The sequence below is a fragment of the Lygodium microphyllum genome, chromosome 11 (genome assembly GCF_053477565.2).
Source record: "Lygodium microphyllum isolate KBCC chromosome 11, Lygodium_microphyllum_v1.1.10, whole genome shotgun sequence".
Taxonomy (NCBI): Eukaryota; Viridiplantae; Streptophyta; class Polypodiopsida; order Schizaeales; family Lygodiaceae; genus Lygodium; species Lygodium microphyllum.
This window is the reverse complement of record NC_141145.1, coordinates 53,848,306-53,867,972: the sequence shown is the minus strand read 5'-3', so window position 1 is coordinate 53,867,972 and position 19,667 is coordinate 53,848,306.

Below are 19,667 nucleotides of genomic sequence, written 5' to 3'. Positions count from 1 at the left end.
TTGATTTATATGACTATTACCAGGCCAGATTTGAGCTATGCTGTTGGATTGGTAAGTCAGTTTATGCAGGCTCCAAGGAAACCACATTTGGATGCGGCTAGACGCATACTCAGGTATGTGAAGTCCACATTGCAGTATGGACTATTTTATGAGACTGGGGTTCAGATACAGTTGCATGGATACACTGATGCTGATTGGGCTGGTAGTATTTCTGATAGACGATCTACCAGTGGATATGTATTCTCTTTTGGGAGTGCTGCAGTCACTTGGAGCAGCAAGAAACAGCCTACAGTTGCCTTGTCGAGCACAGAGGCTGAGTACAGGGGTGCAGCAATGGCTGCATGTGAGGTAGCTTGGTTGCATAAGCTACTTTATGATATGCATCAGTCTACAGATGGGCCAGTTGTCATTTATTGTGACAACATGAGTAGTATACACTTGGCAAATAACCCAGTCTATCATGCTAGAACAAAGCACATTGAGGTGCATTATCACTATGTGCGAGAGAGGGTTTTACTAGGTCTTATTGATCTAGTTTATGTCAGCACAGAGGATCAGGTAGCTGACATATTCACGAAGGCATTGGGCGCAGAGAAGCTGCGCAAGTTCAGAGACCTGCTTGGTGTGCAGGAATTGGGATTGAGCTCGAGGGGGAGTGTTGAGATATCGAGCTCCACTCGTGATACGCCAGGGTGACCGTTGTGTATTTATGTCACCGACTTGTCAGTTGCAGACGCGGTTGGTACACCGCCCATGAATAATAGCTACATGATAGCTATCCTTATCTACTCTAGTTTGTGGCTCAGTTAGTATGCCACCTTAGTTAGTTGAGTTTGGTTTGAGACCCATATAGAGGGTTCTTCTATTTCTTTGTACTAGAGTTCTTTTGGCTTACACAACTAAGAAGAGGAAAACTGTTTTCAGCCTCCACCCTTGTGTGTCTTCCCCCATTGTGCAAGCAAGAAAGCTTCAAGCGAGACTCCTTCCTTCTCTCCCACAATCATGACATTATCAAGGGAACAATACATGTATGCTTAATGTTATGTTGCTACGTATCATCCTCTGCGAAAACATATCCATGAGCACCTTCTACCAATGTGTCAAAACACTCTCGATGAGGAGTTATGTGGTTAGATGGCCTTGAGTCTATATACCATATATCATCTACTTTGCCTTGTGTAGGCAACCCCTTCTTCATATGTTGCATAGCAAAAAACCTATCATCCTCTTGCATACCACTAGTTGAGGCATAATTATCATGTTGCCTTCCTCGTGCTATTCTTAGACCCACTAGAACTTGTATTGAGTCCAAGCTTCACTTATTCATGCAAAAGAAGTGGCACAAGTTCATCAAAGTTAGGCTTCTCCTACTAATATGGAAGTGTCAAATTGCTTGTACTCCTCTCTAAGACCATGGAGGGTAGTGGCCACCAGATCATCATCCTCAACTTCAGCTCCAATTGAGCCTAGTTGCTCTGCAATGGTTCTAATCTTATTCACATAGTCTTCAATAGATCTTCCATTTCTTGGATACGTGGCTAGATTTTTTCTTCAATTGTGTCTTTCTTGCATGAGTGACATGGCCATAATTCTTCATCAACAAGCCCCAGGTGGCTTTTGGTGATGTACAATTTGCAATTTGCAAAGCTTTTGTGTTTAACACACATAAGGATAGCCAATGCAAGACCTTGCTAGCCTTTTCCAACTATGTCTTATGTGTCTTCAATTGATCCTGTGTTGAAGGCCTATCCTCCAATAGCTTATGCTCATCTTCAAGACTTGTGACTAGATCCCAATAGCCTCTTCCAATCAAGAAGTTTGACATCTAGAACTTCCACAAAACAAAGTTGTTGTAGTCCAGCTTCTCACTTACTATCTCGGTGATAGTATCCTTCTCTCCTGTGTTTTCCATTCCAAAGTCTTCAGCTTTGCAAAACAAGACTTTGGAATGGCATGTGCACATACTAGGTCTGGTAAACACAGGAATGTGAAGGTAAACATAAAAAACAAAGGTTGATCATGGATATAAGGGACTTGGTGGCATGTGCACATACTAGGTCTAGTAAGACGGCATCATTTTTCTTTCCTATCACAGCTAGCATTTTGAGAGGTCCTCCTCGAAGTGCTAGGCCTCCTCATGGAGTTCCGAAAGATTACTCACTTGCCCTAATGCTTTCTCTAACAAATGATTTTTGATGCCAAGAAGTGCTTAAAAATAGTAAAAATTTATGAATATCTGGGGAAAACTAGACTTCATTGCACGCGGCGGTGGCAATCAGTGCGATTTTAAGTTGCAAGTCCCTAAAGTGCTAGTGCTAATTTTCATGAAAATCAAACGGTGGTGGATGGCCGAGCTAGAGTTTTTCTAGATGCAAAATGGCGTCAGGAATCCAACGCAAGTCTCGGATCTCCATTTTGAGGTCGTTTGATCCCCCATTTAATCCCTGCAAGGTTTGGGATTGTGAAGCTACTGGATCTCGAAGCCGGGAAGAGCGTGACGGGGCGCACCTTTGTAGATTTTGATACCACGATGTCAAAGAGTTTTATGTTCATGATATAAATCATAGAGTTCTTATGTTTGCAGAAGAACTTCATTACAATTCACATGAGAAACTTTCATACATAATTCAGTCATTATTACCCAACATCTGACTTAGATATCACTTAATCTCATAAGTTCTTTTGTAAAACTGTCATGCAATTTTCAGTTGTACCATGTAAATTGACAAAAATTAAGTCTATGGGAACCCACAACTTGATCAACTGGAGGTAATTGACAGTCTACAGGCTAAGTCACATTGGTTCACGATGAATATTTTCCTGGAAATCAAGAAAAGTGCCAAAAGTCCACTAGGTTTGTATGGGACCTGGAATAATGAACTTATGTGACTTATAAGTGACCTAAATGATCAAACTGTAGTGTGGGAGCTGAAGGGAGTGCAGCCGGCATTTTTCGGTACAAATTTCGGGCCTACATACCTGTGGCAGATGGAGGGTGAGCTGAAGGCTATGGTGCATGCTCCAAAGCATGCAAACTCAGGGCAAACTGAAGCTAAAGAAGAAGATACAAACAAAGAAGGTAAGAGCTCTTCTTGCCCGCCCATTTGGTATGATGAAAATGAGTGGTATGACAGTCCATAAAAGGGGGAAACCTGAGAAAAAGTATTCAGCCTGCTCTTATGTATGTCTTCTGCCATTCTCTTACCATATTCATGGTCCAATGAAACCCATCTTGTACCCAAGTACTTGAGTGACTTTGGGGCAAGCAAAGGGGAGGATTTTGGAGGTGTATGGGCTGTTTTGGATTGAAAAAACCAGTCATAAATAGAGCAACCCATTGTTCTTGTCCATTTTGAAGAGAAATCAAGCGATCTATGTGGTTGTAAGAGAAGGAATTGATCTCTTAACATCAGGATTTCATTTGAGAATGATTAGAGAGGCTTATTCTTGAGATTATGTGCATTTTTGGAGCTTGTTTATGGGCTGGAAATTACTGTTTTAAAACAGGACTGAAGTAAATTTTATGCTTTGTTAATGCATTTCATGAGATTTTGATCTATGTCTTGGATGTAGTAGAGTCTACCACCAAAATACTTGTATCTTGGAGTTGTTGTCCATTAATATTCATGAAATAGAAACCGTTTGAGCTTGCATTTGAAGTATGCATTTGGATTAAATCTGAGATAATCCTTAAATGTATTGGCTTAATATCTGCATATGCATTTGATGTAATCAAGACAAAGTCTTTCATTCCATTCATGTATGCTAAGTAAAAGAAAAAGCTTGAGGTCTTCTTCTTTAACTGAGTCATCTCTAAAACCCAAGTCTTATCAAACCCCAATCTTTTCTCCCTCCTCTAACCTTGAATCCCACACTCCTCTTCTGCTTTAAACCTCGGTGGAAGACCTTCAACCCCCAACACGACGACAATGGTGAACTCGACGTGAAGGTCAACCGCAATTTCAGCAACAGTTGCAACTGCAACAACAACAGAGATAAGATGAAGAGCGGAATGATGCCGCTGCCATTAAAGCTTTCAAGCAATTTAATGGGCAAAATCTGTCCTCTTTTATCCGCCTCTATACTGACAAGATGGTCTTCTTTGGAGTTCCTCATCATGCTTGGAGCCGATACTTTGCCCGTTTGGCCATGCATGGCCTCCAGGACCGGATTCATGGTCTTTTTCAAAAAGATGTAGGATGGTCTGCATTCAAGAAGGCTCTTCGAGAAGAATTCTTTCTTGAAGATTCTGGCCTCATGACGAAGAATGTCTTCACTGAATGGGTTAAAAGGCCCAATAAGGGACTAATTGCCACTGCTCTTCACCACGAATTTGAAAGCAAATTTGCTCAACTAGATCCTGATGATCAACAGGGTATGGAATGCCAAAAGATTGAATTGTTTCTGAAGGCCACGGATCCTTTTCTTCAAGAGAAGCTAACTGATCGGCTTGAAGATCCTAACTCTGAGACAGGATTGAAGACTACTTGGGGAGATGTCATTGAAGCAGTTAATATGATTGCTCAAAGAGAGCGGATGCGCCTAAGGTGGGGGTCTACCTTTACACCAATTGAATCAAAAAAAGAGCCTATTCCTGTATCTTGACCTCCTGTCTCTATAGCCGAGCAGCCAAGAAATTGTGTTGTATCACCTCCAAAGAAGGATGTTATGGATGAGCTGATCAAGAGCATGCGAGATCTCCATCTTAATCTAACGGAGATTAATTCCAAGGTGGAAAGGCTTGATGTGAAAGTGGAAGAAAGAGGACGACAACTGCCCAAAGACCCGTACGAGAAGGCTTCAAAAGGCGTTGTATCTGGTGTGATAGCCTATAGCATGATAAGAGGGAGTGCAGTGCATTCCGTGAAACTGAGGCACAAAAATTAGTATTTTGGAAGGATGGTAAAATCCATGCAGCCGAAATCGGGCTTCCTCTTGAGCCAAATTTTGGTAAGGGTGGCATGAAGAAAAGACTAGAGGATTTGGCAACAAGAACAGTCTATGCAGTTGTTGATGCAGCACCTATGGGCTGAAAATTGAGCCAATTAATGAAATTGTTAAAGCATGTAAAGCTGATGCAAAATCTAAAGTGTGGATGCAGGCCTTAGATCACATGGAGCGAGGCAAGGCATCCAAAGATGATTTAACTACTGCTAGTCAATGCATCCGAGGAAGAACCGGATGGACAGAGCCAGTTGATTCATTTTCAACTTTCACTCGGTTGACTGAAATTAATAATCATGAAGCTATGATAGAAGAAAAGAGAAGAAGAGATGAAGATGTTACCGGTCCCTCCTCTTCGGGGCCAACCAAACGTGTGACAAGAAGTAAACTGGATTAGTAGAAGGCTGTTGAAAGTCCACCACCATCGCCAGAGCATGATATGGAAAATGCCCCACAAGCAAAGAAGACGGAAGGAAAGAGAAAAGGTAAACATCTCGGCTACAAGCTGCAGTTTGACATAGAGACTGCGAACAGATCTCAAGCAGATCCTAGAAGGAAGGATTCTTGGAAGCATAATTGAATTTACATTGGGTGAAATTTTCAGAATTGCAACGCGAGGATTTCATGATGTAATAATTGATGTAATTAAATGGAAAAGACAATATGTTGGTGAGGAATCTGAAGAATCTGTGCATGCTTTTTTGCAAGTACTTCATGTGTATTTGCAGGATGAAGAGAAGCTAAATACTCAAGGGATTCGATTGGAGGCAATCAAAGAATTGATTGCAGCCATAGAAGCCAAAGATGAAGACATCTATGAAGCATAAATTGAAGAAGCTATTGTAGAGAATGTTATGGTGGGGTCTTCTCAATCCAAAGAGAAACCCATGTATAAGAAAGAAGCTCGTCTTCACAACATGCAAGAAGAGATTGATGCTCATTTTATTCCTAGTAGTCACTACTCCTGTACCCATTGGGCAAGGGCGACCATCGAAACTATTGTCAAGATTGGAGAAAGAGAGACTCCATGTATTGCCCTTATAGACCATGGCTCTAAGATCAATGTCATGTCAAGAAGTCTCTATGAGAATGGCGGATGGCCCATAGATGTGGACCCGGGATGGTGCATGAAAGCAGCCAATAATTCCTCTGGAGATCTCTATGTGGCATGTCCTTTTGTACGGGTTACTATTGGTAATGTAAAAGATGAATTTCATTTCTTTGTTTAAGATTCCTGTAGCTATCCTATCATTCTTGGTCAACCTTTTATTTTTGAGTCTCGTTTGGAGACAAAGGCCCTTGATGATGGTTCATCATATGCTCGGATAAGAAGTAAGGATAATGACAAAGCTGTCCAATTTCTAACTGTATGTGTAAATCATCACCGGAATAGAGATCGATTGAGAGATCATCCTGTACCTCCTAATTCTCAAGAATTTAAGGGTTTTCAGGTAGCAATGCTATAAGTGGAGGCTATGGCAGTGCTTCATGTAATAAAAATTTGCCTCCATGTATAAAGGGGGCTATGCCAAAAGCTGACTTGCAGGTATTTACAGCCAACAGTGTGGGCTGTTATAAACAGTTTTCGGCCATGAATAGGGCTAAAAGAAAGCATTTATGTCATGTGGAATGAGAGCTGAAGCAAGTTGATGTTTTGGCTGAAAATGAAGAAATTTCAGGGCTATTTTATGGGCTGATTTATAATGATACGTTGGCTGAAATACATGCAGCTGTTCATGTAGAAAATCAGGCTGGAAATCAGTCTATACAGGTATGCACATTAGATATTTATGACATAATTCAAGAATTTGCTGATCATGAAGCTTTTGGACAGCCAAACAAGGTTGAGGTAAGAGTAGAGACAAAGTATAAGACAGTTGACAAGAAGGTCAAGTTGATGGCAACTCCACTACCTCCCGAAAGTGAAGGACTGGCAGAAAGGGTATCCAAACAGCCAAGCCTTCGTGACCCCAAAGATATTGGTCACCAATTTACAGCTGAAAGTTTACAAAAGCTAAAAATTAGTGAAGAATCTTTTCTCTTGCCAGCTAAAAATCAAGCCTTTATGCAGATATTAAAGAATCATGGAAAAGCTTTTTCATTTCAACCTCACGAAATTGGTTGTGTAGATCCAAGTGTTGTGGCACCAATGGTGATTTTCACGGTCCCACACGTTCCTTGGAATCTTAAACCAATTCCGGTTTCCAAGGGCTCATTTGCCTAAGTTACTAGAGCTTTTAAATGAAAAGATAAATATGCAAATATTCGAGCTATCTTCAGTTCCGTATTCCAACCGATGGTTTATCCTGCCTAAGAAGAATGGATCTTTGCGATTCATTCAAGATTTACAGCCTGCCAATAAAGTCACTATTAGAAATATTGGTTCGGGGCCAATTGTTGATGAATTTGCTGAGGCTTTTGCAGGTGGAGCAATTTACTCCATGGGTGATTTATATTCGGGTTATGACCAATTTCAGCTTGCTTTGGAGAGCCGAGACATTACCACAATGAAGATGCCTCTTGGTTTAGTCCGCATATGTACTCTACCTCAAGGAGCTACAAATTCAGTAGCTCACATGATGAATGCCATGCATAAAGTAATGAGAAAAAGTATTCAGCCTGCTCTTATGTACGTCTTCTTCCATTCTCTTACCATATTCATGGTCCAATGAAGCCCATCTTGTACCCAAGTACTTGAGTGACTTTTGGGCAAGCAAAGGGGAGGATTTTGGAGGTGTATGGGCTGTTTTGGACTGAAAAACTAGTCATAAACAGAGCAGCCCATTGTTCTTGTCCATTTTGAAGAGAAATCAAGTGATCTATGTGGTTGTAAGAGAAGGAATTGATCTCTTAACATCAGGACTTCATTTGAGAATGATTAGAGAGGCTTATTCTTGAGATTATTTGCATTTTTGGAGCTTGTTTATGGGCTGGAAATTACTGTTTTAAATGGCTGAAGTAAATTTTATGCTTTGTTAAGGCATTTCATGAAATTTTGATCTATGTCTTGGATGTAGTAGAGTCTACCACCAAAATACTTGTATCTTGGAGTTGTTGTCCATTAATATTCATGAAATAGAAACTGTTTGAGCTTGCATTTGAAGTATGCATTTGGATTAAATCTGAGATAATCCTTAAATGTATTGGCTTAATATCTGCATATGCATTTGATGTAATCAAGACAAAGTCTTTCATTCCATTCATGTATGCTAAGTAAAAGAAAAAGCTTGAGGTCTTTTTCTTCAACTGAGTCATCTCTAAAACCCAAGTCTTATCAAACCCCAATCTTTTCTCCCTCTCCTAACCTTGAATCCCACACTCCTCTTCTACTCTCAACCCCAGTGAAAGACCATCAACCTCCAACACGACGACAACGGAGCCACCCGTCCAGACAGATCCTGAATCCGATGTTGTTTGCCCCCTCAAATCTGAAAAACGGACTTGCCGGAAGTGTGAATGCAAGATGCATGAACTAGATAATTTGATTAGAGTTTTAAATCTCTAATTAAAAGAGCTTAAGGCCCACAAATCTCACGAAATGAAATGATGGGGAGGGGAGGGGGCGTCAGTTTTTTGTGCCCCCTTTTTTCTCCCCTCATGATGATTTTCAGATCTGGAGAATGGAGAGGAATGCTTTTGGGCCTGGAATGCTTCTATCCTTTGCTCTCCATCGCCAAAAACAGATCAAGAAATGATGCACTGAGTCAAGAGAACAAAAACTAGTCTTTCTCTCTCCTCCCTCTCTCTCCTGCATAGAGGCAATTCGTGTTCAAGAAATCAAGAATGAGAGGGGCTGAAGAATGCTTGTTCAGCTGTGATCAGATTGCTTCAAGATGAAGTGGAGGCTAAGGAAAGAGCTTCAGCATTGAAGAATGGTTGCTGGTCGGTCTGTGGGCTGCTCAGAATAATCATTAAAAAAACATGCAACACGCAAGACACGCGGTATGCTTCAATTTTACAAAGAAACTTGATTGTTTTTGTTGTTTCATGGTTCATATGTTGTTCATATGAATGAAATTTTGCTTAAACCTTGTTTACATCATGTTTGAAGGCTATGAATATAGAAATATAGAACCCGTAATGATTTAGAGCCGTTATTAAGTTTTTAAAACCCGTAAAATATCATTTTCAATGGAAATTAGTGGTTTTTTCGATTTTGAGTTGGAGAAAAGGAATGGAAATGGAATAAAATTAAAAAAAAAGTTAAGTTTCAGTCAAAATGATAAGCCAATACAAATAAATCAGAAAATACATATTTTCCTGGAATAATAAATAGAGAAAAATAGTAAAAAATAGGAAAATTTAGGGTTTTCGCGATCAAAAAATATGAAAAAATAAGATTCATGTGTGTGAATGTTTGGCAAGGTTGAAGCATGAGGTTAAGCCTCAATTTGGCCTTGTTCTTTGTGTTATAGTCTGTGTTTATTGCTTTTTACATACAAAAATAATACAGAACGACCATTTACACCTATGCACCACAGCAACACCTAAACGGTGAGAGGAGGATGAAGGTTGTGTGACAATCTAATTGCTAAAAAGATACAAATTCTGATTTCCCTCTTTGTGCATAGCATTTAGGGATCGTTCCATAATTTAATATACGCGACTAGTAGCACAGAAGTTCCGATGCTAGTCCCTAAAGAGTGTAGCACGTAACCATTAGTTAAAATTCATGAAAAGGTTGTTTTTCGCACCCCACATGGCTGTTTTTTTTTAAATCATGAAATGATTATGCACAATCGTCATACACCTTGCATCAAGCATGCCATGCAGTATCTCCTGGAATGCATTGCACTTGATTGATAAACTTTGACCAATGCTAAGAGGATAGGGTTGTCTATCATATGTATGAGGTCTGGCTAGTGCCATAGCTAGTGCTGGCCCATTTTAGGTCCCATCAGTGTTGCATTTTCTCAGAGCCACCAACAAGTTGTGGTTCTCGAATCTGGGGTTTTTAAGGACCAAATAGTTGGTTTATGCCTTCTGACAAGGACCGTCAAGCCGAAATACAAAAAGTAGAATGTGCTGAGAGGGCTAGATGGTGGTTGGAGATTGTAAGCCGTTATTCTCCTCAAAGGAATAGCCCGTTGCGCATAAGAGGCAGTGGTTCTAGTAACCTAAGTGTTACAAGTAGCTCTTCGAGTGCAAGTGGAAGTCTTGGTACTTCCCTATTTCCAGTTAAGCAACCCACAACAAGTGGGGGTGTAGTGTTACCTATACAAACTCCTGTTGTCAATCCGGTTGTAACCATGGCACAACCTATTGCAATTCTAGCAGGTACACCAGATTTACCGGCATAAGGAGCACCATTGCCCATTTTCCATGGGTTAGCAGAAGAAGATGGAGAACTCCACATTAATGAGTTCCAAACGCTCATGTTCAATTATCGAATCCAAGACGAAGGACACCTAATGATGTTCTTCAACATGATGTTAAAAGGAAGAGCAACAGTGTGGTATCATGGTCTAGAAGCCGGAACCATAACTAGCAGTGCCCAATTCTTTACGGCTTTTTGTAGGGAGTTTGCCCCTGAGAAGGATGGACAATATTGGTTGCGTGTTCTGAATGTAACACACCAAGAGCCAAATGCGAATGTTCAGGCATATGCCAAGAAACTAAAGCAAGTTCTTCGCAAACTTAATGCTTATATTCCCATTCCAATGGCTGCACAATTGTAATATTTCCTACATGGATTGGATTTTAATATCCAGGTGCGGTTGAGTAGTGTTGCTTTGGCCAATATCAATACTACCATTACCCAAGCAGTAGAAGGAGTAGAGTTGCGCTTGCAAGGGGCTTATGTAGCAGGGATAAATTGGAATGGTAATAATTTGGCCTTGACCAATGGGAGTCAAGGAGACTCCATGTTAAATACGAGTGGGAGAGGGAGTATTATGTCAAATCTAACTATGTTACCAGCTCCTCCTAGCATGTCTATGCCTATGGCTAGCCAAGCAGCCTCACTAAATAGTGGTGGAAATCAAACAATGAATCCTAATGTTGTCCTAGTTGGTCAGATTTCTAATCAAGTGGTTAGGCCCATGGGATGACAAACTGACGATCGTGGCTATGAGTCGAGTGCTTCTAATGTGCTTGGTGAAGTTAAGGACATGATGAAGCACTACACTAATATGATCTCTGAATAGTATCGACAAATAACTATGGATGTCAATTTTCTTAAGAAGTAACATAATTTGATAGGGAGTCGATGCCCGGAAGAGGGTGGCCCTTAAAGATTCAGCTGTAAGTGGTGTGGGGGGCAACATTTTCCTAGGAATTGCCCGAATGTCAAATGTGATATTTGCGAAAAGTCTGGGCATTTAGCTGCTACCTGTTGGAGTAAGATCAGTTCTCTAAACAACTAGGTCCAGTTAAGCATCGCGCACAAGGGAATAATCTCCAACAAGACGATGGACTAAGGCAAATACTGCAAAGAGGAAAGGCTGTTGTAGAGGAGTTACCTCATGGCAGTGGAGTCAGCCTTATTGAGGCTGTATGTGTCAATGATGCTAAAACTTCTAATCTACGAGCCGTAACAAGAGGTCAAAATATTAAAGAGGGTGACAAAGGAATTGTAAAACCTGTCAAGGGAAGCCCTAAGCAAGATGCTAGGGAAAAGAGAGTCCTGAATCTTGATAAGGAAGGTGGACCGTTAAGACCTGTTGGCAGTAAAGTCGATCCCGAGGAGGATAAAGGATTGCCAACAAAGAAGGTAAAGGTTAAAAAAGAGGTACCAAAGCTGATTGAAAGACCAAAGGAGAGAATGGTTTGGTGCGAGAAGAGAACTTTGGCTAATTATCACAACTTTGATCTAGCAAGTTCCCTTTGTGAAGTCAAACCAGATGTGAATCTCCTGCAATTGATTAAACTTTTTTCAGGAGTATGCAAGGAATTCAAGAAAATCCTGCGTATAGGGTATATAGTAGAACCTTTGAGCATAGCTAGAGTGGGGGAAGATTGGTTCAATCATGTTGAAAAGCATTGCCATAGGGTTCCAACATATATGGATCGAATATTAGTGGAGCACGCTATTGTGGACACTAGATCCTCTGTCAATATCATAAGTTCAAACTTGATGGAGAGGTTAGGTCTAAAGATCCAAAAAGACCGCTCCACACTTCTTAGGATGGTTGATGATAGTCTAAGACAACCAAAAGCTTGGATTACTAAGGTCTACGTTACAGTTGCGAGTGTGGAATGCTATCTGGATTTTAGGGTGATAAGGTTTGCAGGACGTCCTAGCTATCGAGTTTTTCTAGGCAAGCTATGGATTCTATGGACAGACTGTCAAGTCGATATACCCATTGGTCGAGTGATTCTAGGTCAAGGTGCCCATCGTGTAATAGTGGATGCTTATCCTGAGCCTCCTCAGAGTGAGAGAACTCCACTATCCTCCACTAAACTGGAAACAGTAGATGATCCATCTGGTAGTGAGGCATCATCGAGTGATGGATCTAAGGAAGGGTCCACTACAGCAGATATTTATCAAATAACTTTGAATGAGCCGATAGAGCCTCATGATCGAACAAGAGACGCAGACGTTATTGAGCTAGATCTTGGTACGCTAAATGATTCGCGGCCAATTAAATTAGGGTCCATGCTCAGTTCAAAAGAAAGAGAGGATTATGTGTCCTTAGTTCGAGAGTTTTGCGATATCTTTGCTTGGAGCTATGATGAACTTTGGGGTATTCCTCCCAGTCTAGCTGTGCATACTATTCCTGTAAAGGAAGGTACCCACCCTGTACGTCAGAAAGTAAGACGTATGACTTTTGAATTAAAGGACGGGTTGTACGAGGAACTACAGAAGTTGCAAAAAGTGGGTTTGATCTTCCCTGTTCAGCATACTGAATGGTGCTCACTAGTTGTGATCAGGAAGAATAATAATAATAAAATCTGTCTTTGTGTAGACTTTAGAGAGATGAATAAGCAGACTGTTAAAGATTACTAAGCGTTGCCATTTATTGACCAAATTTTGGTTCAACTAGCAGGTAGGGAAATCCATTCGTTTATGGATTGCTTTGCAGGGTATAACCAAATGGTGATCGCTGAGCAAGATAAGCTAAAAACGACTTTTATTATAGTCTTCGGTACCTTTGTGTACCATGTGATGGCATTTGGGTTGTGTAATGCACCTGGTTTGTGGCAAAGAACAGCCGACAAGACCTTTGGTGACATCTCCCCAGAGGAGCTAAAAGTATTCATTGACAATCTGGGGGTAGCCACCGTAAGGGATAGGCAATTGATCATTTTGCGAAAGTGTTTTGAGCATTCCAGACAATTTTGCATAGCTCTTAACCCTCTGAAGTGTGTTTTCGGAGTCCCTTATGGGCTCTTGTTAGGCCAGGTAGTTAGTTCTATAGGGATTGTGACTGATCCTGAAAAGTTCAAGGTCATAGTCACCATGAGTCCTCTACGTACTCCAACGGCAGTGCATAGCTTTCTGTCATCAGTAGGGTATTATCGAAGGTTTATTAATGTGGAGTCATGGCACTCTTCCAAAATAAAGGGAACCTCGTCAAGCATCACACATCGATGATAAATATCATCAACAACCTGCCGATATAATGTACCTGCAATCAAAGAAAATTTCAATGCCTGTTGTTTAATCTTCCTCTTTTTCGATTTTGATAATCTAGCTCTAGTCTCTCCCGTAGAAAGATAGTGCATTATAGCAGCATACCAGGAGGGAATATATGCCGTATCAATCTTGAACAAAGTTTCCATGTCACTTCCTTCAGCCAAGACCTCTTTTGGCTCTCCGAAATCCACAAGACGCTCTACAATGCCCTGAAGCTTTGGCGGCTTGCTCTTAATCTCATAATCAAATTCTTGCAAAGTGATTAATCACTTTTCTAAATGGTCAGGCGACTGTAGCTTATTCAACAACAATCGAAGCCCTTTCGCCTTCGTATAAAAAACCACCCTCTCATAAAGAATGTAGTGCCTGAACTTTTTGGTCGCAAATACAATCTCAAGGCACAACTTCTCCATATTGGTATAGTTAATTTCCGATACACCCAACTTTTGACTAGCAAAAGCTATCGGATGGTACCACTTTTCCTCCCAAATTTGGTCTAAAAAGTAGCTGATACTATACATGGTTGCTGCTGAAAATGTATAGAACATTTTGCCCCTTTTTGGTGCTTTTAAAATAGATGCTTTGGCAAGCTCCTGCTTCACATAATCAAAAGACAAGGAAATGGCATTGCCAAGAAGAGGAGAATTCAATGGATGTTTGTAAAGTTCCTTCTTCCACTGAAGAGTTGGAATTTCTCATAATCAAAGCCACTTTCCACAAGAAGTTCATCCCACAATGGCGGAAACATATCACCATCATGATGCATGCTCTATGTGGTGGACAGTTTCCTCTTCCTGTTGAAGCAGCAGAAACTTGCATCTTAGTGGCAAACTATTTGGGAACAAACTGGAGAGTAGAAACGGAGAGAATGACCATCCATGGAAGATTTGGCATTCATTGAGAAGTCTCCAGATATCATCAAGTGGGAGATTGTGAAGAAGCTTCAGGAGTCGTGGTCTGTGGAGGTTCACAAAGACAAGAAGGAAAATAGTTGGAATTTGTTCGTAGATGCTCAACAGCAAGATACATGGGATGCTTGGTGCACTGATAATCTTCTCTTTGTTCAATTAGCAACCCACTGGAAGTTGGTAGACAAAGTGTTCTTTACAACATACACTGTTGAAACCATCAGAAGCTAGCATTACTATGATGATGGCACCACCACAATGCTTAGACGTATGCATTTTGACACCTTCAGAACCGAATACCTTCCTCTGTGCAGTGGCATGAAAGAAGAATTCAGGGACGTTGAAAAGGAAAAAGTAGAAGAAATGTTGGCAAGAGAGTCCTCCAGAGACTGAAGTCTTCTGTTATCCCTCTGTGGAGCACTAACAACATAGTGGCGCCAACCCCCTGATGAATGACGCAATAAAGAGGCAAGCGTTAGAACGAGTCCAGAGGTAAGTGAGAAGAGAGAAGGCAAGAATCAAAGCCGAGAACAAGCTCACAGGAGAAGCCGCCTTTGACGCCCTTGCGGAACTCTTTACAGAAGTCCCAATGGCACATCAAGCCCTTCCTCCTCCTGCTGGAGGTCCACTCCCAAGCCAGATCCATCCTGGAAATATTGATGATAGGCCACTGAATGTAGTCCCATTGCCAGTTTTTAAGGGAGAGTACAATGAAGACCCCGATCTTCATGTAGTAGAGTTTATGGTAGCATGTGTGGCTAACAATGCCAGAACCCCTGAGCATTGGTTAGCAATATTCCCCGCCACTTTCAAGGGTGCGGCGTTTCAATGGTATGAGAGACAAGCAGCAGGAACTTTTGGCACATGGGACGAGTTGGCCTTCCTCACTAAATTTAGGCGTGAAGGTTTTGAAGAGCGGATGCGAGAGGAATTTATGAATTTAAGTCAGTCCTTTGGAGAAAGAGTAGAAGCTTATGTCTCATGAATGGAATCCATCCTGAAGAGATGGACTAACCATAATCTAGATGATGGCATTCAGAAGGGAGTGTTTCTCAGAGGATTACAACCAAAAGTCCGTAAGTTTGTGGAGCTGCAAAGACCAGCCACAGTGCAAGCTGCAACAGAAGGTGCAAGACTATACGTTGAAGTGGAAGCTAGATTGGCGATGAATCCAGGAAGAGGAGTCCTACCTCCTCTGATGCCAGGAATGATGTACCCACGAAATGCAGTCCCAGGAATAGTCCCCCACCCCTACCAGCAGATGCCCCCAATATCACAGTACAGTGCACCAAATCCACAGTGGCCACAATCAATGCCTCAAATGTGCAAGGGATATCAACAAACCCTGCAAAGATAAAAAGGATTGCAGCTCTGAAAACACCCACCAACCTCAAACAGTTGAGGGGATTCCTAGGCCACGTGGGTTACTACAGAAGGTTTATAGCCCATTTTGCAACAAAGGCAACCTTCTTGCACAAGCTTCTGAGGAAAGATGTAGAGTTTATTTGGACGGAAGAATGTGACATAGCCTTCAACACTCTGAAGCAGTGTCTGATTGAGGCACCCATTCTGCAACCTCCTGATTGGACGAAGGAGTTTCATGTACACACTGATGCATCAGTTGAAGGGATCGGTGTTGTCCTATGTCAAAAGGGCCCCTCCAAATGAGATCAACCAATCTATTACGCAAGCCGAAAAGTCACTGATAGAGAGTGGAACTACACAGTGACAGAGTTGGAGTGCTTGGCAATGGTATTTGCCCTAGAGAAGTTTCGCCACTACCTACTATCTACCCACTTTAAATTTTATGTGGATCATGAGGCCCTGTCCTTCCTGATGAACAAAGTAGATGTGAAAACACGAATGATGAGATGGTTTCTCTTATTCAAGGAGTTTGACTTTGAGGTGATTACCAAACCTGGTCGTTCCCATGTTCTGGCTGATCATCTGTCGCGGATCCCGCAAACTGTAGACGAGGAGTAGGATTATCTAGACCTCCCTGATGCTTCCTTATTCCTGGTAGAAACTGTAACCCCCTGGTATGAAAGCATTGCCAATCTGTTGGCAACCCAACAGTACCCTCCTGGTATTTCTAGTCGAGACAGGAAGAAGCTTATGTTAGAATCAGCCCCCTACACCTTGTTAGGTGGTGCACTGTACAAGAAAGGCAAAGATGAAGTGCTCAGAATATGTGTTGCAGGAGATGAGATTGGGTCCAAGAAATATAGAAACTTCTAGAATATGATGACATGTAAAAGAAAGTAGGTAGCTTTTAGCCATTTTGAGAGGATTTTATGTAAAAAGAGGGATTGGCAAAATCGCTCGACACGCGATCACTATTTTCAAGTAATGAACAATACTCCAAAGTGATAGATGAAAAAGGAGTGATCTTGCAGAATTCTCGCTAGGTGTCTTGGAATTTTACCCCCCTTTCGAAGCCAATGGAAGCATAAGATTGGTGGTTTGAGTAGCATAGAGGAAGGTATTGTTTTATGTATGGTTTTGTCTACATAAAACAATATCAGACATGCTTCAACTCTATGAGTATTCTTTTACATCTTCTATTTCTTTCTGAGAGTATTCTTATATATCTTCTATTTCTTCGAACCCCTTATCTTTAGTCTACTCCTATCCTTGAATCTCCCTTCACTCTGTTGTCTCTTACCTCTGTGGTAAACTTTCGATCCCAAACGCTCCGACACTGTGTCATACTCTATTAACTCAGCCTCTTTCTCACTTTTCTCCTTTGTAGAGTAGCAGTCTTCATACTCGTCATCTAACTTGTTATCTTTTGACTGCTAATCGTCTTCTAGGCTTTTCTTCTCGATTCTGTTCTCGTCCATAATCAGCTCTCCTAATTTTACATTAGGTTTAACTTGTGCACTTTGGTCCACTGCCACTTTGGCGCATCCATGAGATCCTTAAGGGGTTTGAGATTGGCAACTTAGTTACCTACTAGCCCTCTTATCAAGTATTCAAGGATCCCCTATAGCTCGAGTTTCTCAATTAGAAGGTGGAAAGGGACATGTGTTAGTTGTCTACGAGAGCTCTTGGACATCATGCAAAGTGGTACCGATGGCAAGGTCTTACCCTTCACAGTTGAGATGTTGTGGCTTTATGGGACTCATTGGCTATCACTACAGGGGAATAGGGATATAGAAATGGGCCTTTCCAATGCAAGTTAGCACCATCGCTATTTGCGTTGCAAATGCGATGCAGATAGTGATGCAAATAGCGATGCAAATAGTGATGCCACTCTGAGGAAAACAAAGTAGGCGAAACTCAAGCACGGCATTTTGCCGCAAAGAGTTTAAGAGAGAGCGAAAGAGAGAGAGAAAGAGATTGTGGATTTGGAAAGGAGAGGGAAAGGAAGAGACATAAGGAGAGCTTCTCACCGCCTCTCCCGCTGCCATTCGCAAAGAAGAGGGAGAAGTGCACAAAGGAAGAAGAGGGGCCATCACGAAGAGGAGACGAAGAATCCATCCTTGGGCCTTTGTGGTAAGTACATTGCCTCCTCTTGGTTTGTTCTTTTTGTTTCTTATTTTCTTTTGTTTGTTTTTCTTGAGAATGAGGTGCATTGAGTGAGAAAGAGAGGAAATAAGAGAGAGAGAGAGAAGAAGAAAGGAAAAGGAAGAGAGAAAGAGAGAGAGAGAAAAAACATGAAAGATAACAAATAAAGAGAGAGAGAAAGGGAGGGAGAGAGGAGAATGAGTGAGAAAACATGAGAGGGTGGAGAGAAACAAAGAGAGGGGCAACAAAGAGAGAGAGAGAGAGAGAGAGAGAGAGAGAGAGAGAGAGAGAGAGAGAGAGAGAGAGAGAGAGAGAGAAGGGGGAGAGAACATAAAACAAATACTGTAGAGAGAGGTGGATAAATTGTGTTAGGTTAGTTAGAAATCTAAAGCTACTCTTCGAGGGAAGGGGGTTTTTTAATTGTCCATGGATTTTTTATACAGCAAAGTGGTCTTGGTTAGACAAGAAAATTTCATTAAAAATCTAAAATGCTAGATTAGGTCAAGTTAGGAATGATCAAGTGTCAACTATCCTAGTGTGTCATCCTAGATCCAAGTCAATGTTATTTTAGGGAGCTTGAGTTGAGACTATACCTTATTAATAAAGTGGTTGATGCATATTACTCCCCTCATTTCTCACTCTCTTTAAACCAATGCAATACTCTACTTAAGTTTGAGAGATGATAGCAAAGTAGTTATCTTAAGCAAATATTAGATAACCATGGTAGGAGACTATAGTCAGGATTTAGGCTTGCTTTAGGTTGATGCATGTTGGCTTGAGGTGGAACTTTCCCTATGAGATAGACTTAAGTAGTTTGAGGTAATGCATTTTGATTATTACAAGTGAGTTTTGAGTGGAAATTACATTGATTACCTCTTGATAAATTTGTGCCATTAGGATTCGGTGGGTAGACATGTTACAAATATAGATATGCACCTAGGTATGACTATAGTCTCTAGATTTGCAAGGCCATGCACTCTCTATAATTGGATGAAAAGGGATCAATTTGTGCACACCTTAGATTGAATTTATAATCTTTCTCCATTATGAAAGGTGTTGGATATGGAATGACATGTATTGCTTTATCAATGTCCATCGTCTTCCCTATATTAGAACAACCTTAAGTGGATATAGTGGATGGAAAATCTAAAAGTTGTTTAATATTTATTTTGAAGGAATCTATTGTTAACCATACTATTAATGTATCTAATTTTCATGGGTAAATCTTTATAGTAGGACTCTTATAATGATATAATGTCTCTTAGCTATTGGAAAAACTTAAATAAAAGATGACTCTTTACCTTCTACTTGTGTAAGCTCAATAGCTCCTAAAAATTTATGTTAAAATGCGAGAAGGTTTATATGGAATCTTAATAATGTATATTAAACTAGTTCATTATGTGTTGTAAACTAAGACGTTTCAGTTTACATTAATTCTATTGAGTTATAAGAGAAGAAATCCCTTCTCAAATAATTAAAAAAGAAAAAGAGAATGAGAACAAAAACTAGTTGTTTGTCATAAAACGTAGACAAAATGAAAAATGATGATGGTCATGATGTTTAAGATTGCAAGCCATATCTTAATCAACGTGCCCCATGTCCTTGCTCTCAATGCAAGTTGGCAATCAAACAAAAAATTTACTTATCTATAGAACATGTACAATTCTTTGGCAAAGTTCCAATCAAAGATAATTGATTAGACGATCTCAAACTTTGAGAAAACAGTA